This window comes from Vulpes vulpes, unplaced genomic scaffold (genome assembly GCF_048418805.1).
Source record: "Vulpes vulpes isolate BD-2025 unplaced genomic scaffold, VulVul3 Bu000000636, whole genome shotgun sequence".
Lineage (NCBI taxonomy): Eukaryota > Metazoa > Chordata > Mammalia > Carnivora > Canidae > Vulpes > Vulpes vulpes.
The window spans coordinates 182,345-188,819 of record NW_027325694.1 but is presented as its reverse complement, the minus strand read 5'-3'; the positions used below and the strand labels follow the sequence as shown (position 1 = coordinate 188,819).

The following is a 6,475-nucleotide window of genomic DNA, read 5'->3' as shown; positions in this document are numbered from 1 at the left end:
CCACGTGTTTGTGGTCCTTCCAAACTTCTTGTTGTGATTAAGTTCTAATTTCAAGGCATTATGGTCTGAGAATATACAGGGGACTATCTCGATCTTTTGGTATCGGTTCAGACCTGATTTGTGACCCAGTATGTGGTCTATTCTGGAGAAAGTTCCACGTGCAACTTGAGAAGAATGTGTATTCAGTTGAGTTTGGATGTAAAGTTCTGTAGATATCTGTGAAATCCATCTGGTCCAGTGTGTCATTTAAAGCTCTCGTTTCTTTGGATATGTTGTGCTTAGAAGACCTATCTAGTATAGAGAGAGCTAGATTGAAGTCACCAAGTATATGTGTATTATTATCAAAGTATTTCTTCGGTTTGGTTATTAATTGGTTTAAATATTTGGCAGCTCCCCAATTCGGGGCATATATATTGAGGATTGTTAAGTCCTCTTGTTGGATAGATCCTTTGAGTATGAGATAGTGTCCCTCTTCATCTCTCACTATAGTCTTCGGGGTAAATTTTAATTTATCTGATATGAGGATGGCTACCCCTGCTTTCTTTTGAGGACCATTTAAATGGTAAATGGTTCTCCAACCTTTTATTCTCAGGTTGTAGGTGTCCTTCTGTCTAAAATGAGTCTCTTGTAGACAGCAAATAGATGGGTCCTGCTTTTTTATCCAGTCTGAAACCCTGCGCCTTTTGATGGGGTCATTAAGCCCGTTCATGTTCAGAGTTACTATTGACAGATATGAGTTTAGTGTCATCATGATATCTATTCAGTCCTTGTTTTTGTGGATTGTTCCACTGAACTTCTTCTTAAAGGGGAATTTTAAGAGTCCCCCTTAAAATTTCTTGCAGAGCTCGTTTGGAGGTCACATATTCTTTAAGTTCCTGCCTGCCTTGGAAGGTCTTTATCTCTCCTTCCATTCTGAATGAGAGCCTTGCTGGATAAAGTATTCTTGGTTGCATGTTCTTCTCATTTAGGACCCTGAAGATATCCTGCCAGCCCTTTCTGGCCTGCCAGGTCTCTGTGGAGAGGTCTGCTGTTACCCTAATCCTCCTCCCCATAAAGGCCAGGGATTTCTTGTCTCTTGCTGCTTTAAGGATCTTCCCTTTATCTTTGGAATTTGCAAGCTTAACTATTAGATGTCGAGGTGTTGAACGGTTTTTATTGATTTCGCGGCGGGGGGGGGGGGATCTATCTATTTCCTGTTTCTGAATGCCTGTTTCCCTTCCCAGATTAGGAAAGTTTTCTGCTAGGATTTGTTCAAATACATATTCTGGCCCTCTGTCCCTTTCGGTGCCCTCGGGAACCCCAATTAAATGTAGGTTTTTCTTCCTCAGGCTGTTGTTTATTTCCCTTAATCTGTCTTCATGGTCTCTTAATTCTCTCTCTCTTTTCCTCAGTTTCCCTCTTTGCCATCAACTTGTCTTCTATGTCACTCACTCGTTCTTCCACCTCGTTAACCCTGGTCATTAGGACTTCTAGTTTGGATTGCATCTCATTCAATTGATTTTTAATTTCTGCCTGATTGGATCTAAATTCTGCAGTCATGAAGTCTCTTGAGTCCTTTATGCTTTTTTCTAGAGCCACCAGTAGCTGTATAATAGTGCTTCTGAATTGGCCTTCTGACATTGAATTGTAATCCAGATTTTGTAACTCTGTGGGAGAGAGGACTCTTTTTGATTCTTTCTTTTGAGGTGAGGTTTTCCTTCTAGTCATTTTGCTCAGTGCAGAGTGGCCAAAAACAAGTTGTATTGGCAAAAGGAGAAAAATAGAGAGAAGGAAAGAAAAGAGAAAAAGAAAAAAGAGAAAAGAAAAAAAAGGAAAAAAGAGAAGAAAAAGAGAAAGAAAAAGAAAGAAAGGTGAAAAAAAAGGGGTTGGGGAAGCAATCAGAAATCAAAAAGAAAGAAGAAAAACAAAACAAAATAACAAAAAACACGGGGAGTATCTTCTGTTTCTGTATACTTTAAGTCCCTTGACCTCCTCTTGAAATTGTCCATCTCGCTGGTCTTCTGGGGGAGGGGCCTGTTGTGCTGATTTTCAGGTGTTAGCACTTGGGGGGCTGCTCTGCCCCCTGCCTGGTGCAGGGCTCAGTGGGGGTTGTTTACCCCGTGAGGCCTCAGGAGGAACATCCGCAGTGCTGGCGGAAGCTCTGCAGCCCTGGAGTCAGCTCCCGCAGTAGCTCCAGGGCTCTCCATCTGCAGGGCCTGGAGGCTCCAGGGCAGGGCTGCTGATCTGCTCAGCTCGGGGCAGGAGCATCCTGGCTGTCCTGGGCCCTCCCGGCCTCTGCCTGTCCCGGGGAAGGCCGGATCATGGGCTGTGTCCCAGCGCCCTGTGCTCCGGGGCCTGCGCTGTTAGATTCGCTCGCGCCCCGCAGCCCCCTCCGCAGAGCCACCGCCCGAGCCCCTCCAAGCTGCTCTGGGTCCCGCCATGCGCGCTGCAGCCCTTAGGGAGCTCGGCGCACTCTCCAGGGGGCGCCGGTGCCTGTTAGTGTCCCAGGGAGCCCGAGGGCATCCCCGCCCTCCTGGGTCCTGCTCCACTTCCCTGCGGGCCCCTTTCCGCCCGGGAAGGTTGGTGTAGCTCCTGCTTCTCTGGGACGGGGCTCTCCTGCCTGGGGACACTCGCCCTGGCCACAGCCTGGCTCCTCGTGGATCCCTCCCCCTTGGAGGCCTTTTGTTTCTTTATTTCTTTTTCCCTGTCTTCCTACCTTGATAGAAGCATGAACTCTTCTCACTATAGCATTGCAGCTGGTCTTTCTTTAAATCTCAGGCCGAATTTGTAGATTTTCAGGATGATTTGAAGGTTATCTAGGTAATTTGGTGGTGACAGGTGATTTGGGGACCCTCCTCTTCCACCATCTTGCCCCTCCTTCATCATGTTTGTATGTTTTTAAGAATACCCTATTTGGTGTTCAATCGTTATCCTTTCCAAAAAAAGTTTCCTAGAAACTGTGTGACCATTATCATATAAATGCATATGAATTGAATGTGAGAGCTAAGAAACAAAAAAACAGAAAACTTAAACCTTTACTTTTTGTTGCAAAAAAGTTGTTACTTTTTTTATTTTAAAATATGTTATTACATAATCTTTTCATGGCACCATCAGGAGTAACAGAAAACATTATTCCCAGTTCCTAACCACATCCTGATTTTTTTTTTCAAGTATCACAATGTTTATTGATAGATATAAGCATATAAAATCAGGGCATGAACATGACTTGATAAATTAAGTAGACTTAATTTCAATACTACAATAAGAGGGACCAATTCAAATTCTCACCATTTGTTTCACACCCACAAAATCACTTCAAGGACATTAACAATCTCTCAGAAGTGATCAGTTTTGTGCAAGTAAACCATGTTTCTTTTAAAAAGACTTGTGCACTTGCCCAGGCTCAAGGATATTAAAATCTAGCACATAAAGCCCATTACTAGAGGTAGAAATACAGGCTATATACTATTATAGCAACAACCATCAATTACACTTAAGGACTTTTCTGTAACAACCAAGGGCCTATGCAAATAAGTTAGAGAAGCCAAACTGTCAACTGACTCCTTCTAATCTATTTTCTAACTTGAATATTTCTTTTGTCTAACTTAGTTTCCACATGACTTCTGCAAAGATTGAAGACTTATTGCATAATCATGTACTCATTTATGTATCAGCAGTACACAATGTTGACTCTGATAGGTGCTATTTTATGTTTTTGGGCTATATTGATGTGGAAGACAGATACAGTTCTTATTCCTATGGGATTCATATCAGTAGGGGAACCAAAATATCACACGGGTTACACAGGTAAGTTATTGTGATTATGTTTTTCAGAATTCAGTGAGATTTTAAATGAGTAGAAGCTACTATTGATGTAGGAAAAAAACATTAGGATTTGAAGCCAATGGCTAAGAAAGAATTCTTGAGACATCTTTGGTGCAAAAGGTGATTTAATTAAAACATGGGTACAGGTCTTGTGGGCAGGAAAAGTTGCACTGGGGGCATGAGAAGTGGCCCATTATATACTTTCAAGATGGGAGGGGATTAGGGAGAGTGTAAGTCTCTAAAGAATTTTGGAAGCAAGGTTTCCAGAACCGTGAGGGGGCTGGCTAAAACTGAGAAAAGGTGATTTATTGTCATCTATTAAAACCTTAGTCATGAGGCCCTTCAGATGTGTATCGGTGGGCCATATGCTTGGGGGATGATTGCCAACATGTATCTTGGGAGGCCTAGAGATAAATTTTATAAAGGAATTTTTTCGTGTTAAAGTAGACTTAACAGGATCCTGGGGGTCAGGCTAAGGTTGTCTTTTGCCTTTAGCAAAGTTTTAACATTGAAACAGTTGAGTCCCTGGAGGAATGTTGGTCTGCCTTTTTCATGGACTTGTCAGTGTGCTGTAGATGGTAAGGAAGTTTAATAATTTTTCTTCTGCCTTTGTTTCCCACATCATTCAAATTGGGATGAGTGTCTGTTTCAGTGAAGGTATTCCTGAAGAAGAGACATTAAATTCAAACTTGAAGAATGAACAGTTTTTAGGCAAATAAAAAGTAAAGAGTATGTGTGACAATCTGAAGGCGGGAATAATCAGAGCATGTTTAACAGAGTGAATGCCAGTGTAGCTAAATGACAATGAATGTAGTTGAGATGTCTTGAAAGGAGTTTAGAGAGGTAGGTAGCAACTAGATTATACAGGATGATGAAGGTCGTGTATTGAATTTCTTTAATGTAAGCCTTTACTCACACTCTCTCTATTAGCTGAAATGATTTTTTTCTTAGCTCCTCTGTGCTAATTCTTCTCATCCTCCCAAGTTCCACTACCTGGAACCTAATCATGATGGCTAAAATTTATGAAGTCTTTGTCATTTGTCAACTGCAATAGAAAATGCTTCAAGGACAGCACCTATTTATTTCCTAACTTTGTTATACATAGTGACTCTGTCATCCTCCTTTTCGAGATGTGATATGTGGAGAGATTGCATAAATTGTCCAGGATTATATGTGGCAGATCACATTACAAAGTCAGGCTGTCTGATCTAAAGATTGTTTAACCACTAAGCACTCTTGGCTCTTTTAAAAGAAATTTAATTCTATTCACTGTGTTCTAACTCTTGACAATGCAACTGATATTCTGGGGTTCTTAGTCTTTAAGGTACTTTATTGGTATATATGATCCTAGTGCCACCCACAACTTGGCATTAATTTCTGCCACTGAGACATTATGAAAATAACACGCAGGAGCGCCTGAGTGGCTCAGTTGGTTAAGCATCTGACTTTGGCTCATGTTTTGATCTCAAGGTCTGGGTATTGAGCCACACATCGGGATCCCTGCTCAGTGGGAGTCTGCTTGTCCCTCTCCCTTTGCCCCTCCCGCTGCTCCCACTCTCTCTAAAATAAATAAATTCTTAAAAAAGAAAAGATTCCCCAGTGACGCCTGGGTGGCTCAGCAGATGACCATTTGCCTTTGGCTCAGTGCATGATCCCCAGCCCTGGGATCGAATCCCACATTGGGCTCCTTGCGAGGTGTCTGCTTCTCCCTCTGCCTGTGTCTCTACCTCTCTCTCTCTCGTGAATAACTAAAATATTTTTTTTAAAAAAAGGTAAAGAAAAGATTCTTTGGAAAAGAATACTCAAACCAACCAACTTTGCCTACGATGGAGCTAGATCCACAGAAGGCTTCCAATTAATATTTTGGAGTAGATGCCTCAGTGACCAAATTTCAGATTAATTTGTGGTTTGGCCTTGATATGACCATTCAGAGGCACAGTCTCCCTGAATCATTTTATTTTTTTTTTAATTTATTATTTTTTATTTTTTATTTTTTATTTATGATAGTCACAGAGAGATAGAGAGAGAGGCAGAGACACAGGCAGAGGGAGAAGCAGGCTCCATGCACCGGGAGCCCGACGTGAGATTCGATCCCTGGTCTCCAGGATCGCGCCCTGGGCCAAAGGCAGGCGCCAAACCGCTGTGCCACCCAGGGATCCCTCCCTGAATCATTTTAAACCAGGCTGGGACACAAAGAAGATAGCCATTGTTTCTTCCAAAGGTTGTGAAATCCAGTTTTGCCCCAAGAACCCTTCAGCACCTCCTAGTGAAGGAAACAGAGGCCTGAGAATGAGGCTCTTCATTTCAAACAATATTCAATGAGCTCAATTTTCCACCTATAAAATGTAATACATTTAGGAATCAGTGGAACTCAGAATTCTAATAACCTGGATCTTTCTGGCATAACAAAATGCACAGTATTAATGACAATTAATTATATATCCATTTAAGAATTGGGATAATACTATTGAGTCCAAGCTTGCCTGTGTGGTGTGTGAGTGTGTATTATGTAGTATATATATAATACATTTTCATATTAGTATATATATATAGCACAGTGTTATGTTAGTTTCATTTTATATATGTATAATAAGGCAAAATTAAATAAATATAAATATATAAATGCAAAATTATCAGTGCCCTAGTTGGGGTACCAGTTTCAAAGGAGAAT

General features: G+C 41.5%; 1 long non-coding RNA gene across 1 annotated transcript in view; it reads left to right on the top strand.

Annotated features, from left to right (window-relative positions):
- Positions 1 to 4,288: 4,288 nt before the first annotated feature.
- Positions 4,289 to 6,475, top strand: part of LOC140596656 (uncharacterized) — a 74,160-nt gene continuing 71,973 nt past the window's right edge. The window contains exon 1 of the long non-coding RNA XR_011998556.1: positions 4,289 to 4,382. This is a non-coding gene — a long non-coding RNA (uncharacterized lncRNA). The remainder of the gene's footprint in view (positions 4,383 to 6,475) is intronic.